This window comes from Bactrocera dorsalis, chromosome 5, assembly GCF_023373825.1.
Source record: "Bactrocera dorsalis isolate Fly_Bdor chromosome 5, ASM2337382v1, whole genome shotgun sequence".
Lineage (NCBI taxonomy): Eukaryota > Metazoa > Arthropoda > Insecta > Diptera > Tephritidae > Bactrocera > Bactrocera dorsalis.
Genome location: NC_064307.1, coordinates 10429278 through 10453943, shown reverse-complemented (window position 1 = coordinate 10453943; position 24666 = coordinate 10429278). Strand labels below are relative to the sequence as shown.

The 24666-nt window shown below is 34.7% G+C and overlaps 1 protein-coding gene across 3 annotated transcripts in view; it reads right to left on the bottom strand.

The window, feature by feature from the left end:
* The window catches only part of LOC125778655 (uncharacterized), a 188993-nt gene extending 167481 nt beyond the window's left edge, over positions 1–21512 (bottom strand). Inside the window, exon 1 of one of the 3 annotated variants that reach the window (XM_049457492.1) lies at positions 20914–21512. The gene's annotated coding sequence lies outside the window, so the exon portion shown is untranslated. Of the gene's footprint in view, positions 1–18966; positions 19768–20913 lie in introns of those variants that run through there. The other 2 variants (XM_049457495.1, XM_049457493.1) reach the window with 2 other exon arrangements.
* Positions 21513–24666: the final 3154 nt, after the last annotated feature.

Genomic DNA, 24666 nt, shown 5'->3' with positions numbered 1-24666 from the left:
CGGTCCTTTCAGTGTCGTGTCGGTCAAAGGATTAAATGGCAATTTTAATTAATTGCGACTTAACTCTTAGGGGCTTTATCCTGCAATCACACATTCGCCGCAAAGTTTGCGATGCCACACAGTCGCCACTGTGTTGCTAAGTGCTTATTTGAGTACTTTCGCAGAAAAATACACGAAATGGGAAATTTTAATTTAAGATATCCATTAAAATGAATTTATTTCATGTATATTTGTTTGAGTAGTTTCAAGGGACTATTAAAGTACAGAATACATTATTTTCGTTTGGCATTAATTGTATTAAGGAAACGAGAAAGGGAGAAGGTCAACCCTTAAATTTTGTTTTTAAAGTTGTGTCACTAAATTTTATTCGAGAAACCAGTCGCTTGGCTTAAAGGGCTCCTCGTTTTGAAACTGGGGGTTTCTTTCCTTGGTATTTTGCTACTATATGGTTCTCCGATCACCTGGAGAGGTTTTGAGCGACGTGTTTCTGTGAATGGTACAAGCCAAAAATGGAGTGTTCGTTAGGGCAGAGGTACGGAATTAAATTCTGAGTAAAATTTGCGACAGAGACGTTTTATATGATCAAGCAGGCTTACCCAGATATTGTTTTAGCAAGAAGTGGTGTGTTTCGGTTGTACCAGACTTTTTTGGAGGGCCGGAAAGAGGTCGCTGGCAAAGTGAAAACGATGTTCATTGTCTTTTGTGACATCAGAGGCATCGTCCACCATAAATTTTTTCCTAATGGACAAACCGTCAGCGCCAATTTTTACGTAGAAATCCTCAAGACACTCAAACGAAGGGTCAATCGAGTCCGCCATGACATCGCAGCCGATTGTAAGTTGCACCACGATAACGCCCCGACTCACACCGACTTTCTTGTGAACAGCTACCTAACCAAAGCCGGCATTCCAACGGTTCCGCAGCCACCCTACAGCCCAGATGTGACCCCTGGGATGTTTTTGTTTCCTTGCCTGAAAAGGCCGATGAAAGAGGATCCAAGTAACATGCATTTCGGCTCTCAAGGTTAAGGAGAATTCCTTCCGTGACGCCTTCAATGTTTGGAAATCGCGCTGGCAATACTCCATCGACGCAGAATGAGCCTATTATGAAATTTTTTAAAGAATTGTAACGATTGATTCAATCAGTTTTTTTAAATCGAATCAGTCTTATTACTTTCCGGGCAGGTTAGTAACAATTTCCTTCTGGTTCAATCCATTGGCTGAGTGTCTTTTTATTCTAGCACTCCTGTCAAAGTATTATTAGCGCTGGATTTAGGGGTTCCCGACCTTCCAGTAGAGAAGACATTTCTCAAACAGCTTTGGGAAAAGTTGGGACCTTAGGAACTCAATCCAAACTCTCATCCTCTTCTGTTTTATTTAGCCGACAACCGTGCCCATAAGGCAATGTTTCTTAACTACAGTAACTGGCCAAATACACTCAAGAAGGAGACCCCTGGCTCCTTCGAATGTTCCTACACAACTTTGTTAGTTCATCTTTAAAGATCTTTCCCACAACTGTAGTGAAACATCTTCACATAAAGGAGATATAGTTCTCGGTATTTTTATTTTTACTAAAAAGGATGGACTTTCGTCTGATTCAAAACTAGTCCCCAGCACTTCTCCTGACCTTGTACTAAGTATTGAGAATTATGCTCACTTCTGATACATGAGGTGTGTTAACCTAGTGCACTAGCGGAATCCACAAGTTAAGCCAAAATTTGTAGACGGTCAATACGTTCAACAATACCGTTGAACGATTCTTCTGGGTGTGATAATTATTTGCAAGTATACCATACTCACATATGTACATATGTACATATAGTCTCATCAGCTTCCTAACCCACTAACTACCACAAAAAAGTTGTAAGTCAATTTTCAATTTCTAGCAAATAATTGAGCTGTTAAGCTTAACCGGTTCCTCACTCGACCGCAACGATTGGAGAAAAACAAAAAGATCTTTTAAGCTGCTGGCAATTCAAGCCAAAACCAATCAACCAAATAAACACACTGAGCCACAGCCTATTTCGTCTGATTGTACGTGTGCATGTGGTTGTTGTATTGGTGGTACGAGTGTTGTTGCGGACAACCATCAAATTTGCATGCAAATTAATTTTTCTAACGAACATGCTTTTTCGAATAAAAAAAAACGAAAATAAAAGAAGAAAACTGTAAGGCAAACTAATATGTCGGTTAGTGTTAACCCAGCAATAAGCAAATACCAAAACTGTTAAGTATTGCCAATATTTCTTTCGAAGTCGCATAAAATTACAATTAAACTAAATATTCGTTTAGTTTTTGTGCTCTGAGTTTGTATTGAGCGTTTTTGTGAAGAATTCATAAAGGCATTTGGCGCATCCGCAGTTGTTAGGTCGTTAATGGGTTAAGGATTGTTTTTTTGCATTTTTTGTTTATGAATATGAAGTATTTATGATTAATTTCAGCTTTTGTTAAACCCAAATTTATATTCTGCCTTTTTTTTACTTTTAATCACTATGATTTTGATTAATTTTAAGTTTTTTTCTGACACTTGTATGATGCATGAAATGACAAAGCTCATTAAGTTGGCTTGCAGTTTCCAATAAATGATTGAATAGTTTTATTTGAGCGTGCAATAAATATTGTAGCGCGATTCTTTGATCTTGTTGAACAAACAAGACGTTCAGCTATCGCACATTTATTATAATTTGTTTCAAAATTTATAAGTTTTTTTAGTAAAGAAAATGTATATAATTGAACTAAAGAAGAAATATTCATTTGACAAGGAGAAAATAATATGAATACTCAGTGACACTGCAATATATTGGTTAGTCGAAAAAGTATTTTCGTATTTTGTCAATAGATCTCGTTTCAATCGTATGTATACAAAAAAAATAGTTAGAATTTGATTGGCTATACGAAAGGACTTTTTCGACTACCCAATACTATTACGAATTGTCATTTGATTTCATCTACAAGATGTTGTGTGCCTTTTCTAGATATCGAATATCGAGCCAAGGGTCCGAAAACAGCGAAAAAAGTGATAAGAGAGATCACTAAGTTATTAACATAGTCCTACGTTGTATAGCCCATCTTTTGAAATTCAAGTAAGTTTTGAGGAAAATATGATGGTTCATATATTTGTAACCATTTTGAGGTTAATTCCATCGGACAATTACTATAATTTGAAGGAATATCGATAGTAGAGACTCTAGTAATACTATAAGATTCCAACTCAAAACATTACGAAATCAATCATAATGATACTAATCAGTTGATTATCCCGAAATATTATCCCAATATTCAGAACATGAAATATACATAGGTTCTAAAACAGAAAGAGAAACTCGAAAGATGGTCGTCGATTTGGTACCATATTATACAAGCAATAGGAGTAAGCTCTCAGTCCGGGTCAAATTTGATCAGATAGTAAATACAGTGAGAACAATGGTATTTATTATTATTATTTTAGAGTGATCAGTTTATATGGATCAGTCCGGGTCAAATTTGATCAGATAGTAAATACAGTGAGAACTATGCTATATTTTATTTTATAACTTTTTGAGTTTTGTTATACCAGTATTTGGATAGGAAAGTTTCGATTTGAGAGGTTTGCCTAATGTTCTGTTCAGCGTGTTTGAACTTCTCTACCGGTTTTAAGAAATACTTTTTGAAGAAAGTAAGTACTATATATGTATGCTCTAGTTCATAGGTGTATTATTAAGATTTTGTGCAATCTGATGTCCGGTTCACACTATGGAAAATGGTTATATTTCTTGTCAAAACTTCGATGTATTGTTTTGATGCAAAGTCAATCAGGTCACACAGTGGCCCTTTCAGAGAGAAAATAAGATGGAGGATATAAATTCTAAAAAAACTCATTCTGACAACTCGCTGATTTGCGAACTCCTTAGTTATTGTACGTTGCGTTCATGTTCGTACAACTTTGAGGTAATAACTTGTCATCGATCTATAAATAGTTATCATGTAACAGATAATTTTGAATACGCAAGTCATTGGTATATAGACATCAATTATTTGAAACTTTGTGGCAATAAAAGTTCAGGTTATTCAAATCTTTTTCACTCTAAATAAATTCATATATCTTCAGTGTCATTTCTCACTCGCTGTGTGTAAAAAAAGTCCCATGCCACAATTCTTCGTACGCACAAAATTTCATTACAAAACCGCACTTACTTCACCACGTGTTCAACACTAGCACAAAAACAAAAATTGAAAACAAGAAAAATATGCAAATTTATGTCAGAATATGTTCTTAATTAAGCTCTTAATTAATGCCATATGTATTGCTTCTCGATCAATTTCTGCCAATTCCCAAAAACCGCCAGCGTTTGCTCTCGTATAAATGATTCGCCTGCTTTGTGGCCTTATAAATATCGGAATATCATATTTACATAACTGCTTTGAAGTATGCATAATTTTGGACTATCATTCGTTACGTGTTGACAACATTTTGTCGCGTCGCCGCGCAGCCATAATTTATCGCTTAAACCAGCTTTAATAGCGCTGTCGCTGCCGCTAAGACAATTTGCTTCAAAGTGTTTGATTTTTTACATTTTCTGTTGCTTTTTTTCGATTTTTGTAAATTTCGGTTTGCTAATTAAGTTATTGACTTTTATATGGTGCCTTTTGGACTCATTCATTCAGTCGAAATTTGGCGCGCTTTGATTTATTAGCGCACGCCGCTGGCTGGGTTCCCTTGCGAGGGTCGATTGGATCGATCGCTTGGCTTCTGCGCGCGTCTAACTAACGCAAATTCGAACGGAAGTTAGCGGCGTTTGCCATTCTTTGATGCCTGACTTTTGATTGCCAACCTTTGAGTGTTTATGTGTGTGTGCGTGCTAGGTACCTGAAAGTCAAATGCGGCTCTCATGTGATTCAAACAGCGCCTTGGCAGCTTCTATTTTCCATTTCTATTTCGCTCTTCATATTCGTAAAAATTTCGTTGGTTGTTTTACCTGCAGCCGCCTCTTGCGCCAGTGCACTCCGTAATTTGCGCTGCCAAAGGCCCAACACAAATTTTTTTCTTTCTTGTGACTGCAGTTCCACTGCTGCCATGACTTATGTTTGTTCTTTGTGCCTTAATTTTGTTTGCGCTTTGCTGCTGCTTTTGTTTTCAGCTGCTTTGTTGTTGCTTTTGCTTTTTTTGGATTTGTTTATTGCCGCTACTCATTAATTGCCCACTCAACTGCATTTCTTGATGAAGTTATTAAGCGTTAATGTGCGCTTCATTTGTGGTTCCTTTCAATCGGCTCGTACTTTTCTACTGTGCTCGTACTTGCAACACATGCCGCTGGTCCCGCTGCGGTCGTACTTCCAACACTTTGCTTAATTTTCGGTGCCTTTTGTTGGCTCAGTCGTTTTACTATAGGAGAATTTATTCCGCTTATGAATAATTTTTGCTTTGCCTTTTAATTATTTACCGAGTTTATTAATCGGAATTTTGCACACTTCGGCTCTTATCTGGTTGTTGTTGTGAGTTATGCGAGTTAACGGAAGTATAATTTATTTTATTGTTTGTTATTTCGCATAAATATAGATTTCTCAGAATGGAATACATATTATTATTTTTGATCGTCCAATTGAAGATTCCTCATACTTGTATAAGTGTAAAAGAGAGGTTCATTCAAGAACCTGAGTTTGGATTAAAATAAGTTGTTCCTTTTCTTTCTGAGTTTTGATTTCAGAATTGGAAAGGAAAGCCCGCATAGGGACTCTTATAGGGCTTGAGAGAAAGCTAACTTCGAATGATATATGTATGATTGGAGCTAGATTAGATTGCATAAGAAATGTTAAACAAATTCCGCATATTATGTCTCCTCAGAACAGTAACTCTAGTAGGATATTAATTTCCAGATACAAAGAAGTTGTGAGGTTAGGTGTTTGTTTGAAAACATGGCTTCCGAACCCATCTAAATATATTGGAGAGAGTTGTTCTCAAAGACGATTTCAAGGATTTTCATTTCTGCGACCTATGTCATAAAAAGGATTCTTTCTTTTATTCGAGAGCGATCCGAATCGAGCACTCAATGGACTCTAAAACAATTTGATTGATGAACTTCTGCCTAATGTCGCGTCTTTGATATTTCCTAACAAATTTTCTATAATAAAGTTTCATTAGTTTTTAGTTTACGAGATCACGAACTCTGATCTTAAATACATTTTCGAACACATTTAAGAGCATAACATCGCTCTTTAAATTCGAGAGATTTTGCTTGAAAAAACCACGACGCCATAGCAGATTCATCGTTAGTTTTGAAGTTCGACTGATCTATGAAGTGCTATTTGAAAGATTGTGAGATCGCTTTGTGATTCATTCACCAAAAAATTTCGGCAACGGTGTTCGGAATTATATAGTCAAAACCCGTAACTAATTAAATTTTTTTTTCTGAAAAAACCCGAATTAAATCATGTAGAAATTATTTCGTTTTGTGTGACGATAAATGAAAGCGCCGATTGTCTCACAAGATGGTTTGTATTGGTAGTCGAAAAAGTCTTTTCGTATTTTGTCAAAAAATGGGCGACCAAAATGGTATATATTTGTTTATTTATATAATGTTATAAATATAATATAAAAAAGTAAGTTAAAATTTGATTAGAAACACGGAAAAACTAATTCGACTATCCAATATATTTTGGCTTTTCCAGGAACTTAAATGGCGATATGGATTTTCTCGTTAAAAAACAACTATCCACTTGATGAACACAGTCGAAGTTTAACCAGAGAATGACCTTTCCTAAAGTTTTTGCGATAACTATAAACAAACTGGCAAAATATCAAACTCATTCTGTGTAAGCTCTGCTGCGTGGTGGATTACAATTGAGGTCGTAAGAATAACGCTGAGTCGCGTGAAGTGAAAACTCCAACCAATCAAAGAATAAAAAACTTAAGTTAAAATACCTTGATTAGCTTTAGATTAGTGAGTTTGAAACTCACATAAGAATCTTTCAGACTTTCCCGACTTTGAAACTTGCAAGCGAACAATTGAAATAACTTCGCATATTGCAGAAATGTGTGTGTAATTAGAGGTCCTCACGTCGCTGAGATATACGCAATGCTGTTATGAATAACGAAAGATACTTATGTGTAGATAGCATGTATAGACAAATAGCTGAGTATATACTCGTATTTTTATATTGTATAAGCATATGTACTTGGACGCCCATTGTCTGCTTGTGTGTCTAGACGGATTCAAGCCTTTCTAAGCCGCATTTCAAGTTCACATTTCTCCCTTTTCTCCACACGCACACACATTCACAGTCAGCACGGCTATCTATACGTTTTGTTTTGTTAATTTCTGCACACTTTTTCTCACTTAGCTTTTGTTTCCGCTTCGCATTTTATGCTTTCTGCCGCGCCTGCGGTGAACTGATGGCTGTCAGCAGCGCTTAGTGCTCGGCTAGATGTCTGCTAGCCCGCTAGGATAACTTTCGCAACAAGAGAGAGTTAAGCAAGCATATTTGTATGTATGTGTGTGCATATGTTTCTATATGTGTGCATATTTCGTATGTATGGGTGCATATTTCATATGTATGTGTGCATAACCCTCAATATTTATGCAAATGAAATAATGGCGAGCGGAGACAAAGCCGGGATAAAATAAATGGGGAGAAATGCAGGAAATTTTTATGCACAAAACACGTACAAAAAACACCGTTAACAGACCGTTGCATGCTGGGACAAGCATATGTCAAGGGCAAGGTGGCCAATACAAGCGCAAAATACACTGACACAAGTGAAAGGTTGGTGATGCCGGCGAGAAAAGTGAGGAATGCAAAACAAAGTCAGCAAATGGTGAATATGAAAAATAGAAAATTCCAACAAAATAAGTGTGATGCAAAGGCGACACGAGCTGCGGAGTAGCGGGGAAAGCACTGAAAGTGCAAAACCACACACACACATGCACATAAGTGAAATATGCAGTTATTATATGCATATGCATAAGTGAATGAACTAGAAGGAGGCTGCAGCCTGGACGGGTTGGTGGGCGTTTGAGGAAGCGTTCATGAATGAGCGCCTAAGTAATTGCCACTGACGTGCTATGCCGCAAACACAAGTGCAAGTAGTCAAAACATACATATCTATAATATATGCATACGAGTACATACATATACATACTTATATATCTATGTAAATGCAAATAGCGAAGCTAAATGCATAACTGAAAACATATGATCACACATACAAGCACCCATACGTACAGCACATCCCTTCTGCCTGCATTGTGAGCGCGTATATTTTTATTATGCTCAGCGACATTACGATTGTCACGGCCAGACATTTACAATTATCCGCATTTAACAAGTAAATGAATAGATAAATGTGGATTTGGTGGCAGCAATGGAGATAAAAAAGCATAAACACAATCAGCAAACGCTGACAGAGGTCACCAAAGCCCGCCAGTCAGCCACACTCAGCCACACAGTCGCCGTCGTCGCCACTGTTGCTGCGGCTGCTTTCATTAGCCGCCAAGAGCAATTAAAGTTTTGTGTTGCATGCGACAGTACGAGGCAACATGCAATTGTTTACCCTTGCTGATGCGCTGTTGACTACTTAACACACAGACACATACATCCATATACACATATATGTACTTATGTATGTATTCATGCACATGTGCACATAAATCTATATTGGTCGCTGAAATTGGTTTGATCGTTGCTGCAGCTTGACAAGTGTCTGCTTACACTTCATACCATGCCACCACAGCAGGCAACAATGCATTACAGCTGCCGCATTAAATGTTAAATGGATTTTGTCAAAGTCGAAACCGGCAAGCAGCGTAAATAAATAAAAATTCATTGTAAATAAATAAAAGTCTTTTCGTCGAATTCATTTCGCTGGCGGGAATAAAAGCGCAAAATTCCCAAGAACTAATGCTTAATGCCCATTCTTAGTTTGCTGGAAGACACAAGCAAATCGTTCACTTTGTGTATTTACTTTTCCAAGAACCTTTTACTTTGTTGCATGCAACACAAAATTTTTGTTTGTAAATAATGGCTTTTAGTAAGCTCAAGCGTAATCTCGCGATCCGCTGTTTGTTTCTCTAATTTGGGTGTAATTTGCGAGCTTTGCATTGTGCTTTCATTGAGTGAGAATCGCGCTGACATTATGTTTAAATATATGTTTGTATGTATACATTATAGGATTAAACGTATATGTACATGCGTATTTATGTATAATGTTGCATTATTTTGGCTTATGAGCATAACCCTTTAATGAATTTCATTGACAAATCCCTATTCATGCTATGTTAAATATGTATGTATGTACATATGTAACCGGCTTGTAAACCTAACCCTTAGATCAGAGCCATTTTCAGAAATCGAAAATAATTTTAAATTTTGTTTAAAGAATGCGTTAAGCCCTACTTACATACATACATATGTATATAGCTTTGATTCTCATTTCTGCTTCATGTTAAAATTCATTAATTATTAAAAAAAAATAAAAATAAAATATTTTATTTTGTATATGAAACCTAACATATGTATTTATGTATATATTTATCATCGTTTGCTATATCGGTTCTGTGATCGAAAATGTCATAAAACATGTCATCTAATGCCAGTAATATGACTTGATGTGATCGGTATACTGTTAAAGACCAGCGATAAGAATAGGTTTCAAACAACTAATATATTTAAACTGGCACTGTAGCTACTAGCGTAATCTATCGGAATTAAGGGGTTACGTGGATTTTCTCGGGTAAAAAACAGTATTTTTTCAACGATTTTTTTCTCATATATGAAACCAAATATTTTATTAGAATTTTTTACTGTTACAAACATACACTATTAACGAGGAAATTCTGAGATTTTTGGATAAAAATATTTTAAACTCAGCCATTGGGACGACATTTCGGTGACCCTTCGAAAAAAAAATGGGACCGCGTTGGCTGGATAACCCCTTACAGGACCATCTTTAAAAACTTAAAATTGTATATTTGGCAGACATTTTTGCAAAAAAAAAAATGAAAATTTCAGTGAAAATTTCGGCATATTTTGATTTCAAATAGTTGTTATCGAAAAAAAAAATATTCGCCCATGCTTTAAGAATTGTATCCCAAAGGCCCTTTCATGAAGATCGGTTAAGTAGTTCTCGAGGAATCTTGCCAACTGTCTCCAAAAACACAGTTCTGAGAAAAACGTGTTTAAAGACTTCGACTTAGCGCACAGGTTCTCGGGGCTGTATCTCCGAAACTATTACTCGGATAAATTTGAAAATATAGGACAATTTTCTAGAGGTATTGCAAAAATTAATAAGAATATAATAATACAATTTTTTGAAGCACGTAAACCCATGTAACCTCTTAACTAAAAGCATGATTACCTAACTATAAATTGTTTACAAAATATAGTGAAAAAAACAATGGTGCAAAAAGTTGTTATATATAAGAATGGTTAGAAAGACATATTAGAAAAAAAATAAAACAGTAAAATCCGGAAGCACCGAAGCTTTACAGATTCGTTTCTCTTAGAAAGTATTAAGACTAAATCTGAAAACGTATCTGATCAACAGTTTGCATGGAACGGAAAACGTTTTGCTAGTTGTTTCTTGCCTTTCTTGTATAATATACAGGTATGATACAACCAACTATCAAGACATATTTTATAAAAGTATTTATCTTGATTTTGGTCAGTTTTAACGGCATTTGTATGTATAGTGGTCCGATCTAAACATTGTTTTGGGGATTGTATAATTGTAATGGACAATAATCAAGCTAAATTTTGATGATTATATCTTCTCAAATAAAAAAGTTTTTCAGTTTCAAGATCCATTATACATATAAATACTTTATAAGGTCTCTAAGGAGCTTTTCTGGAAGTTACTACGTGAAAATCTTTATATAAACTTGTTCAGGGTATAAAAAGACTAGTCGAAATGTTAAAATCTTTATTCAATAATAAGAGAGCAAATGCATTGTTTAACCTATTGGCTCTAGCTTATATCATCTAATGAAAAAGAGTGTACTGAGAGCGACATCCTTAAAAGAAACTGGGTAAGAAATTTGGGACACTACTTTGAACCACGATTATTCTAGTGATATAAAAAAATTCTCGGAAAAGAAAGAGACATAGGCACAGTTAAATTGGTGGTAGCTTTAGGTGTCACTATTCATCCAAAACACGGATGAGCTTTCGACCAGTATTTCAATTACCAGTAAATAGTAAGGCATTTTTTTTCTAATCTACTACTTTTTCGAGAAGTTGAGAAATCCTCGTTTAGCAATACTTCTCAAATTGTTAAAGAAATATTTAAAGTAAACACCAAGCAACAACATTGCTGTCAGACGGTAAGGAATAATTTTTACAACTTCATAAAATGAGATGAACCTCTTGACACTCAACTTTTCCACCTGCCAGGTGCTGAAGTGGCTTTCTTATACAAACACATATGTAAACACATACATATATACTTATTGCACATGTGTGAATGTGTGTGAATGCCAGCGCATTATAATATTAATGCATGTTTAAGTTAAGTGCTTGCTTGGGTGTGTGCCTGTGACACGCACACTGTGACACTCAATCACTACACACACCCAAGCACAAACATAATTTATATATTTTAATACACTTTATTGTGTGTGTAGTTATGTAACTGCGCACTTTCATCGTTGCGTCTGCTGGTGATGGCAACTTGCGGCACTCAACCTCAACTAACCTCGATACGGTCTCAAGTGGTCGTGTGCGTGGGCTTAGTAAATTAAGTTAATGAATGTTTGTTCGCCTCTTTCTTTGCAATTTATTTTATGATTTAATAAATTTGATTTTGAAATTTCAAAAATTTCTGCAGAAAATGGGGATTTAGCATACGCCCACATACGCATACATATGTATGTAAGTATGTGTGTTGTCTATATGTAGGCTGCGGAGAAGAATGTGTGGGGAAAGTAATAATAAAAGTATAATAATCAGAATTAATGAAAATGGAAGGCAATGCCAAGATGGGGTGGAAGAAAATTTAAATGTATTCTTTTATGAAAAATAATATACTACAACCTTGATGTAATCTTACTTGAATGGAACTGTCGCTTTTGTGCTTCTAAACTAAGCAGCTGCGTTAATAATTCGCTTTTTTATACCGGGTATTGGGCTCGTTTGTCACAAGGTATGTAATGCCAAGAAGGAACCCTCGGAAGCCCTATAAAGAACTACTTTTGTATGAGAGTGATCAGCTTGACCAGCTGGATCGATTTGTCCATGTCCATCTGTCAATCTACGAGAACTAGTTCCTCAGTTTTTGGATAACGATCTGAAACTTTACACACGTCCTTTTCTGAGCAAAAAATTGCTTATATGTGGGAACCGCTGTTATTGGACCATTCAAGCATATGGCTGCTATGCAAACTAACGGTCGAAATGGAGTCATTGAGTAAAAAAAAACTCTAACGGTCATTCTGACATATGACACCTCTCAACTAAAAATGGTCGAAATCTGTCAAAAAAAAATGTTCAAGGTCTCCAAATACGGAATCTTCCGGGAAAATTACCCTATAATTAACCGAAGTTTACCGAAAATGTGGCTCTAGGTATACACTATTTTCTGAAATTAAGCGGGTTACTTCTTCCGTTAATAATGTGACATGTTGCTGAAAATGTATTATATCGGTTCAGTACTTTTCGTCCACGTTATAAAGTGAAATAGAAAGTGACTACACAGTTCAGATTTTTTTAGCCTCAATGGTGCTCAATCAAATCAAAAACCGTCATATTGAAAGGAAAATCAATTTAATTTACAAATATACATATGTATATGAATATAATATATAGACGAGACGATGCAAATTTATAGCTTCATATATGTAAGTATATATACATAAAAGTGTATGTAAGCAAACCTCAATCGCTGACAAATAAAAGAATATTTTGAAAATATGTCCAAACAAAACTCGAAAAGCTCAGCATTGTCTATTCAAATATCAATTCATTCGCACACACACACACATTTACACAATACGTGCACGCTTCATATTAACTAGCTAATCCGCCTTTTGTTACAAGTTCACAAAATTCGACAGAATTTTCAATTGACATATGTATTTATTTTGCTTTCATTCATCACAAATTTCAAATACGATAATTTGTCATATGTCTATTGTTGATATTGGCTTGTGAATCTCGATTGTTATTTGTACAATGCTTGTATTTACATGCAAATATATTTATCCATACACACATGCTTACATACACGATCATATAGACACGCTCGTATTTATATGTCTTCCAATTAATTTTATTAGGTTTTTCTCAAATCGACTTATTGTTAGCAATTTTGTGTGATGTTTGATGAATGAGCGTGCTCATACATATATACATATGAATACAAATAAATATACATAAGTATATGTTTCTATATACTTACATATATTATATAGACATTTATGTTTGTTTGCATGCCAGCTTCGCTTTTGTATTGCTTTTTGCCTTCGAGCCCTAACATTGACTCGATTGACTAGTGTTCCAGTCATCATGGCTTGCTTTGTGCAGATAAATATGATATATAGAAATCTACAAAATCTTTACAAATACTTGCGTTTCTAATAGCGAGATTAACGCATTAAATTAATAAAATGTGATTGATGAACTTGTAATTTGCGGATTATTCGTTTGATTAATAGAGATCCATCTGTAATTATGTCGCAAAATAAAAAAAAATATTTGAATTGTAGACGTTTGTATTGTGAATTATTAATTAACGGGCACAGCAAATTGGCAATCCATTTATGGGCCTGTTGTTATATCGAAGAAGCGGAAGAAGCAGATATTTTTTATTGTAAATTTTGTTTTGTTCAAGAGCGCAAAAATTAACTGAATTCATTTGAAATTTACTCGTAGCAATTATTAAAGGACACACCTTTTTATCACTAGGAGTTATTTTAAGAAAATTATATTGGTCTACAAAATATTTAAATATACTATTTTTTACAAAAAAATGTTAAATATTATTTTTTAAAGTGAAAATTAAAAAAAAAAAGTCTTTTTAAAGACGCGCTTTTTGCCAATATAATACGCATGAAGAAAATAATTGTGACTATGCTCGGTGTTGCCAATTAATAATTTTATTTTTCTTTAATGATAAAACAAATAACCAAATCGTGTAAAAGTCTAGATCTGCGTATATTTTATTTCTTATAGTAACAAATTTAATTATTTTGACGGCTTTATGTAAAATTATTGTTAATGAGCATTCAAGCTGTCTCTGTTTGTAATTTATGTTAGTCTTTTATTATTATTAGTAATTAAAAAATTTAAACAACGCAATTTAAATCGATATTATTACTAAAAACAAAAAAAAATAAAAAAGTCCAGAGATGCCAGATTTTTTTTGATGGTTCCAAAAAATGTATAATAATAATTTAATTTAAGAAACTATTGAAATATTTCACTCATAAATATTTACTATAATTTAAAATTAATAATTAATCCAGAGTTGCCATATTTTTTCATTTTTTCAAAACAATTATATAAATAATTAAGGAAACTAATTAAAAATTTCTTTCAAAGAGTTGAAAAAATGGAAATAATGGAATTTATTAAACTACATTCAGAGTTGCTAGATTATTTTTGATAATTTCAAAATAATTATAAAAATGTATAATGAAATATTTTTTTCACTAAATAAATTTATAATTAAAGAAATGGAAATAACGGAATTTATTGCGAGTATAAAACTAATTCAGAGTTGCCAGATTATTTTTGATGGTTCCAAAGAAATTAAAAAGAAAATTTATAATGAAATATTTCTTTCCTTAATTAAATTTATAAGAATAAAAATAACGGAATTTGTTTCGAATTAAAATATATTCAGATTTGCAGATTGTTTTTGATATTTTCAAAAAAATATTAAACGCTTATACGTATATTTCAATTATAAATTTATTTTTTAGTTAGAATATTACCTACAACTTTTATATCACAATTTACCTTAAATATTTGAAGACACTGATTTGCAGCACCAAAGTGTAAAAAGTCGCATTGGGCTAAATATTTACTCCCAGAAATTTCAAAATTTCTCAAAGATAGTATGTTAAAAATACACGGAAGAAAAAGTTAGAGAATTAATATGGCTGTATATCTCCAGTGCCATAAAGATATTTTTCAATTTTCAATCTTTTTTTAATATTTATTTCCTTAAATCAAAAACAGGCATGCAAGGGTTAATATGCCAAAATATTTCGTTGCGTTATGTTATGCAAACGTTTGTTGCTTATAACGGCGATACACTTCTCTCTTTATTCTTAAGAAACTAGAAAAAAAAACTTGTTCAGTAATGAAAGTGCTATCTTAACCCATGAAAGAGATCTTAGTGTACACATTACTTGTTAGGAAACCTCAAGATTATACTCTGTAAATTATCTAGTACAACCCAGACAATTTTATTTAGGCATCTTTCAACAAAAATCGTTTAAACTCAATTTTTTTTATAAGCAACCGATTTTTATTTCTTAAAAAAAGTACGAAAAATATTTTATAATATTAATTTCACAGCAAATAGTGGCGAATTATGATAAATTCCACAAACCACAGCGTCTTCTTACAAAATAAAAAAACGATCTTTCATTAATGAAAGGTACACAGTGATTCATACATATTTTATTCTTGCTTTAATTGCGGCACTTCTGCTCATTAAATGCCACATCAACGGAAGCATACATAAAACGTAGCTCATGCACGCCTGCATGTGATTGTGTTTGTGTGCTTGTTAGTACACAAATGGTACATTTATATTTATTCATATGTATAGTAATTCACAAGTTCAACATCAAAGCCGCCCATTGACATCTGCCGGCGGTCATCAGTAATCTCATTGAAGTGTCGCATTTCGGACAATGCGCCGCTGTTTATGCGGCGACGTTTATACGTGTGTGCATAAGTGTGTATGTATGTGTTATGAATATGCGCTCAAGCAAATATTATTATGATCAGGCTGATTATTATGCTTTTGGCGCTTTCTGGCTGTCAAAAGCCATTAAATTATAGTTACACAAAGGTAGCAAATTGTGATGCTATGTGTGTGTGTGTACATGTATGTATATATTTCATGTTTTCTTCTTCTTCTGCTATATTTTTTATTTTCGTTATACTTTGCCTCTTCTTGTGACCCAAACAAGCTTACATACACATTGACTCCAAGTTCAAGCAACTCATCCTACATAAATGTCTATGTATGCATGTGTGCGTGTGCAGCATCATTATCGCGCTTAAATCTCAATGTACTTACAGAAATCACCTTTGATTTAAATCCAACAATTGCTTTTTCATGAATTTTAGTTAAAAGTGTGCGCGTGCTTATGTGGCATGCAGCACTGGCGGTATTTTATTTATAACTTTTATATGAAGACATATTCTTACGTTCATATGTATGTATGTAGATGTGCTGGTGCCCGTCGTACGCCGTAAATCATATCGAATTTCAGTGAATATTCGCAAAAAATATTATATATAAACTATAGCATACGAATATTTGCTTTACGAATATTTTACTTCAAGCTCGCGACTATATATTGCATTCATAACACATATGTATATATACTCTGTTATGTCTGTGTGTGGGTGTGTGGAAACTCCAATGGTAACTCTATTCTGCAACTCAAATGCTTTACTTTTTTAACGAAATCGCTGCAGGCGGGAATTCTGTAGCTTCTGTTACGATTTTTTTGTTTCCCTTTTTTTTGCTCTTACTTTTTCTTCACTTTGGCTTAGGTTTCACTGATTCCTTCATCTATTCATTCAACTGTGCATTATTTTTTCGAATTTTTCTTGCGGCAACTTTTTGTTAATTTACTTTTTCGTATGTGTTGTTTTTGCTTTTGGTACGTGTTGCCTAGTGTTAATATCAATGACACCAGCGCTCCACAGTCTGCATACTCGCTCTACACCTGATACCCGCTTGGTGTGATTTTTCAAAGATCATTAGTGTTGATGTCTGAATTTCTTCGATAGTTTTTTGGGTAGGTATAACCGCGTTTAATGGAATTGTTGGCGTAGCATCGTTTGATTGAGATATGATAAGAGTTTAAAACTGTCTGGACGATGCGTAGAAATGTATTTATTTTTATTGAAAACAGGTTTTCCACTTAGTCACATGTACGTGTATTAAGTGGAACGAGTAAATTATGAGCTGTTCTGCGATTTGAAACGGTAAACCGTGTTTTTTTTATTGCTGTGCGTATTAATTTTGGGTAGAGAAAGAGATCTTGTAGATAAGAAATGTTGAGATATTAATTTAGTTTTGTAAATTTTGTAAAATAATACGGATGCGTTTGTTTTGAGAGGCTGTGTTGTGGTTAGGCAGATTGGGTAAAGAAGGTATCTGCATTCAGCAGTCTTAAACTTATTCAAAATTAAGAAAAAATTGTCAAAATTATATTTTAAGAAAATAATTAGAAATATAGGGAGTTGTTAGCTTTACTGTGCTAATTTTTTATTTATAGGAAATAACGGTACTTATAATTTTCATTTCCATTAAACTTAGCTTTTTGTAAATTATCGATAAGCGATAAAATTTAATCGATAAATTGTATAGAACGATACCACATAATCGATAAATAAATTATTTTTGCTGTATAACAATAAATATCGATTTTATGCTTCTGAAAATATTCCGACTTCAGTCAAATCGGTAACGATATACGATAATCGATAAATGGATAAAAATTTCATAATTTGTTCTGCTTTATAATAATAAATATCTATTTCATGCTTCTGAATATATTCTGTCGTTAGTTAAGCTAGCAAGTTTAGTCAGTTTATCGATATACCAAAAAAATAATAATTTTAACCAGAAAAAGACATAAATTTCATGACCTAATAAATAAAACAATATTTTTTTTAATTAGATATTATTCTCGTTTTATAAAAAGGAATCGGTTAAGTCACTGTTAATGGTTTATCGAAGTTCGCCAAAGAGAAAATGAAAAATTACGCAATTTAAACTCTTAACTATTAACTTAATATTGATAAGTCTTTTACTTAGACTTCGAATTTCTTTAATGAAATTTATGCAAATTAATTGTGTACTTACATTCGATATCGATAATAACAAGGGACAATACTTATAATTAGAGTCGTTTGATCGATATCGATACCAAGAGTGAACAATACGCATTTGAAACTGTGAAAGCCTTTATTTACATCCACTTCGAACTCAGTAGCAGTAACTCAACAAGCCTGAGAGGCTTGAGTATCGAAGAGAGAATGCAAGTCGTCAATGTGTTCTACGCGTCCTTAATCAAACTGTTGACATCTAAACTACTCATTTCACTACATTCGACGGCTGTCACGCTACGGAGTAGAGTCATGGACGCTGCAAATTTTTTAGATAAAGATCTCAAGAATAAGGGTGGGAGAAGCATCGCTGAGAATTGTAGAGGTAACGACATTCAAACTCACTAAAGCAAGAGCAAGGTCGCGATCAAGATGCATTGATGAACTCGAGAAAGATATGAAGAAGCGTGGCATATAAAAATTGGAAATAATTTACAAATGATCAAGAGGTCTCGAGGTCTCATATATAACCATAGCCTTAGATTAGAGCTGTAGCACCAAAAGTTTATGATTATCGATACGGAAAACTCGATATAACTAAACAATAGTTTTCATGCATTTAAAATCCGATAAAATCCGATTACTTTAATAAATACTTGTTTAGCATATAAAATTACGTTTTCCTGCCACAGTACACACAATATTAGAGCTTCTATATACATATGTACATCCGTAACAAAAAGCTTATAAATTTATCGAATTATGCAACGCCTTTGATGGTCATATTAATAAATTTTAAATATGCAACATATTAAATGTGCATAAATTGAAGAAGATATAAAATATTTGCAAATATAAATCGTGTCTAATCCCAAAGCATGTATAAATGCCTGTGTGTGTATATAATAATAATGCAAAATAAATATGTAATAGTACTTTTTTTCATTTATTACATGCATCGATGCACTAAACTTACCGGTCTGAGCACTGGCGAATCATTTGCGCATAATCCAATAAGAGTATAAAATCAACTTTGACAATAAGCCCGGAAAATCCAGTATAATAAATTTATGAGTGCAGGTAAGGCAAAACAACAACAACAACCAACAGCCACATGAGCAATACGTTGAATCCAGTATTGTACACGCGACTACACTAACGCCGTTATGGATACTTAGTTACGTGCTAGAATCATATGAACATGCATGTGTATGTGTGCGGGTAGTGGCTGGCAGCGCTAGGAGCACACATCCGCAGCAAGTGGTGGCATAACGGCATGGCGAAGTGGCTGGCGCGCTGCTTGTTTGGCTGTGGTTAGAAGGCGGGCAGCAAGGCTCATACAATATGTATTATAATCCGTAGATTTATATATATATGTATGTATATATACAAATATATGTGTTTGTGTGCATGTGTGGTGTTATCCTCAGGAGAATGGCACTTGCCAGTTGCTGATTTCCGGCGGTAGCCCGCGTATGCCTGTGTGTGTGTGGGATTAAAGAAAAAATGTCACACAGCATACGTGAAATTCATGCGTTTTATTGTATTGTATATACAACAAAAAACAGCACAAAAACAAAAAAGCACACAGAAAATTGCAAGTCAAGTTGTGACATTAGAGCGAGAGCGGCTTGTAGCCGGCAACTGAGCAGCATCTAAATGGACTCGCATGACATCCGATTGTGTGCAATAAAACAGACGCATACGAATTCCGCTCTAAATGACAATAAATCAAGTGAGGTGGAAAGCCGTTGCGCACACACACACACACATATATACATACATATGTATATATATCCATGCATACACATCTAAATTAGTAAGTATTTCAATTTTGGTGATTTGCAACGCTTTTCCTTTTTTCCATTTTATGCCAGTTCATGCGCTATATTTTACAGTTATGCACTGGTCACAGCCACCAGTCTTCAACTTCGGCGAAGTCATTGCTCTGCTGTGTTATTTTCTCTCATTTCCCATTTATAAATTGCTCGACTCCATTTACTTTCCACTTTTTTTGGCCTTTTGTTTTGCACATCCTTTTGCCGTGTGCATCATACTTTACAGCGTCGCGTCCTCGCTTCCTTTTCGCTTTGCTCATTTACTTTTTGGCTTTTGCTTTGCTGTCGATTTTCCTCGCAGCTTTTCCTAGTTTATTTGCGGCAAGCATATTGTATATATGTATATACACATAGACAAATAGACAACAATGGCCAACACAAGCAGCAACAACAATATGTACAGCAACAACAATGTGTACAGCAACAACAACGCGTACAGCAAAACTGTAGCTGTGCAGAACCCAAAACACCAACAGCGCAAAATTGAAAGAACCACAAAAGCACGCGCACGCGTTTCGACGCCACCGAAACTTTATATCTGGACACCAGTGTTGTGGCGGCTGCGGTTGGGCGGCAGCTTGGGTGGCTGCCGACAAGGCCGCCTGGACGTGCAGCGCACAACAACACTGTTGCTATGTTGTTTACAAATATTTTTATATTTTTTCTGCGGTTTCTTTATACCCCACACAGCTGATGCTGGTTGCCGCGCGCAGGCAATGTTTCGGTTTTTTTGCGACTTTTTGCATAGAAATTGTTTGGCGGAGGCAGGAATATAGAATATGGCAAAAAGTGCATTTAAACAACTGAAAATTGGTTTTAGACTTGTGTGGCTGTGTTGACGGCGTGTGTGCAACAACGGCGGAACCGGCAATGCGGAAGTTAACAAATTCGCACGTAATCACTTGACAATTGAGTTGTTGGCGCGCGTAGCAGATTTTTTTTATAATTCCTTTTCAAACAAACAATTTTTGCGCACAAAACTTTCGCAAGTGTTTTGAACTTTTTACGCGCGCAACAGCAATTGTTGGTGTTGCATGTGGCAGGCACATATTTTTGAAAATAAAAATGCTGAAATTGAGATTTACCTCAAGCAGAACTGCGCTCTGGACAGAAATTTCAAAATATTTCGCAAATTATTGCAAAATAAACGCAAAGCACAGGCACTGGTCGCAAAATATGTATGTAAGTGTGTGTGAATTTTTGCATATAAAATATTTTTAACAGTATTTTAAAGCTGCCAATTCGAAATTTTAAAAACAATTTTTTTTTTATTCAAAACATAATACTTTTTTTGCTTTAAAATAAACAAAATAACGTTACTGTATTTTTCGCGCGATTTCGCATAACACAAATAACAGTAAACAATAGGCAATCACTTCAACAATTTTCGTTAACAAACATTTTTTCGCGTTAACATAAAAACATAAAGAAATTTCAACTCGCGCCACTTGCGTTTTAACAACGACGACAAAACGTAATTTTACGCCACTAGCCAGCGATAAAACAAACAGACGATCGAGATGTTGAACCAATAACGAACGTGCCAACGTACGAACGAACTGCCGAAACGGCTGGCTCACTTCAACTGAGACGCGCAGATTTTCGAACAAAACCAAACAGCAGAAAATCGAAAAAAGCCGGCAATAGCAACACCAGCAACAGCAGCTAACAACCACACTGCCAATGGCCACAAGCACACAATGCACAACGAGCAAAGCGGCAGCCGCTGCCGCAGCAACACCAACAAAGAAATCAACCAGCAAAAAAACCAACTCCCTAACCATGTGCTGTAAAAGACCGGCTGCTGACTGTTAAGTTGCATTAACATACCGCTGTTCGCCACAGTTAACAGAAATTTTGCCAGGCAGCGGACACTTACCAGCGCTCAATTTGCAGCTCGCGCTGTTGTTCAGTCTCCGAACAGCACTTTTCGCTGTTAAGTAGCAGTCGGACTGTTAGCTGCGCATGTTGCTGCCGACAGCGGCCTACCGCAATGCCGCTGCTATTTGATTGTTTTGTTCCAGCGTTTGCGGCATTCCGGCGCGTTAGCAATTTTCGAACATTGCGTTGGTGTTGGTGTTGGCGGCGTTGCAGTTTCTTGTTGCTGTTGCACTTTCTGTTTGCTGTTTGGGAATTCGTGCAATGGAACAGTGCAATTTGTTATTTATTTTGTTGTGTTTTTTCGCCAACTTTTTCTATTTCTCGTGTGTTTATAAGTGCTGAGCGCTTAAAAAGTGAAATGAAATGAGAACTGAAACTTATTGGAAAATAGTCGTAGGCAAAAACCGGCTTTTAGCTGCCATGTTTCGTTCCTCAACTTGCTGCATTAACTGTGTACACTTAAAAGCTGTAGGGGTTAAGGCATTAGCGAATGGATTTTATTCTCGAAAACGAAAATGAAGAGAAAGACGGTGATTTTTCCACAAGCGAATTTTTAACATATTAAATAAATGGTATAATAATATTGGCTTAAAAGGTAATAAAAAATAAAATAGAATAAAATGAAATGAAATCAAAACAGATTAAAAAAATAAAAATAAGAATTAAATAAAAAATAGAAAATAAAATAAAGTGAAATAAAAGAAAAAAATTAAATAAAACACAATTAAAAAAAAAAATTAAAATAATAAAAAAAAATATTTAAAATTCAGTAAAATTTTATTAAACTGTAATTATTTAAAACTTTAACCAATATTAAAACTGAAACTGAAACTAAACTTGAAATTAAGATAAAACTAAAATTAATATTTATCAAAATTAATACCAAAAAAGTAAAATTAATATTAAAAGTAAAAGTAAAATTAAAATTAAAGTTAAATTTTTATTTAAGAATTATTATAAAAATTAAAATTAAAATTGAAACTAAAATTAGTATTACACCAAAACCAGATTAAAATAAGCCTCAAATGCCCGAAATAGACTGCGGTATAGGAAGAGGGGCTCCGAGAATCTTGAGATTGAAAGCTCACTGGCAGGTCAGCTCCACTTGTCAATAATTTGGGTTCCCGGTCACAGAAACATTTTCGTCAACGAAAAATCGGACGAGTAGGTTAAGTCAAGGGCCTGGCTGGACGAATCCGACGCAGAGACGATATCGTGTCCGAGATCAAGATGGAGCTCGATACCAAATTTGAACAAATGGTTCAGAATAGATGCAAATCTGCAACCCAAATGTAGGAAAGCGAAACAGCGAATCTCGAAGGGAGCAAATAAATGGTTCTACACTTCCTCTGCGAATGCCCAGCTCTATCACAAACCAGACATCGAACACTTACAATCCATCAAATACCAATCCTTGAATGTCGAACTTCAAAAAGCATGATGGATATACATACATAAGTCAGTTTCATTGAGAGCTCCAAGTGGTTTGAACACAACATTGAAACTTGACATCAAGATATAAGATGGGTTGCTCTACTTGCTCGAAATTTTCGAACCAAATTTTCATTTGAATCGCGTTTTTTAAATCTTAATCCGATTGTACTAAAACATAATAATTTTTTTATGATTATTACTCACTTATTATTTTCATCGAACACAGTACACATATGTACATATTTATGCAAATAATTGCTCGTATCTGCTTGTTTACACACATTCACATATACACATGTGCGAACATATTCTTATAAGCAACCCACACGCGCTATCAAGCTTCTTCACCACCGAGCACATACACATGCTTCACATACATACATACAAACATACATACACTGATAAATGCATATGTTTTTATAAAATTCGAAAAACTTGCGAATGCAGAAGAGCATATGTAAAAACATATGTACAAGCTCATACACAAACCTACATATACACATGTTCCTCTATCTCTGAACATATTCCCCGTTTTGCTGCACAGCTCTTTTGCATTATTCCTCCCAAGTTCTTTCACGAGCACCGTTCCATTTCCTTACGTTTTTTGTTTACAGCTCACTGTATGCCCCGTCATTTTAAGGTCTTTGCACTTTTTGAGCACAATCGGCTGCCCATTGTGGTTTCGTACTCATTTGCTCAGTTACCAGCAGGCTTTTGAGCTTATGAGCTTATTTGCTCAAAATATTCTCTTGGCTTTTTTGTATATAAGCGCTTATTGCCTGAAGGCCGTGAGTGTGGTGTTTCGATGCACAGCTGTTTCAGTGCTCATTTACTCCACTCTTGAGTTTGAAATACGAATTAAGTTTTGCTGAGTGAGTTTTGTTTTTCAACTCAGGCTGGCGCTAGCAAATAACATTGCATTTCTCTTAATAGTCTAACATCAATTAATTTAGAGCTCTTTGATAAGGTTTTAAAGAGAGTGCATTATTTATCCTCGACAGACATAAGTTAGTCCATTTATTACCGCTAAATTAATTATATATAGTATGATATGTTGGTGATTTTAGTTGAGAGGGACTATGGTGTACAGTTAGAAATATTTTGAAACGCTGGTTATTACTACTTACTAACTACTTACTTATTATAATTTTATGCACAAAAACTGGCTTTGACGTGTCTTAAGCTCAGAATGCTATCGATCAATCTAAATAGTGTCAAGCTCTTTGAAAGTCAACTGTCAGATTTCAGATCTGCTAAAGTTATAATTGGTCTGACAATCACGATGGCCTGGCTTTCAAATAGTTCATTATAATTGGGAAGAACCAATTTTGGACTTTCGTTGCCAAAAGAGATTTTGGATGTAACGCTCATTTCTGGGTCAATGGGTATTTGAAGAAGTAAAATTGCCTCATTTGGGACGAAGAGCAAATTGGAGAGATTCAAGAGCTGCCATTTCATCCAGAAAAAACAATGTTTTGGTGTGATTTGAGGCCGGTTGAGTCATCGGTCCGTATTTCTTCAAA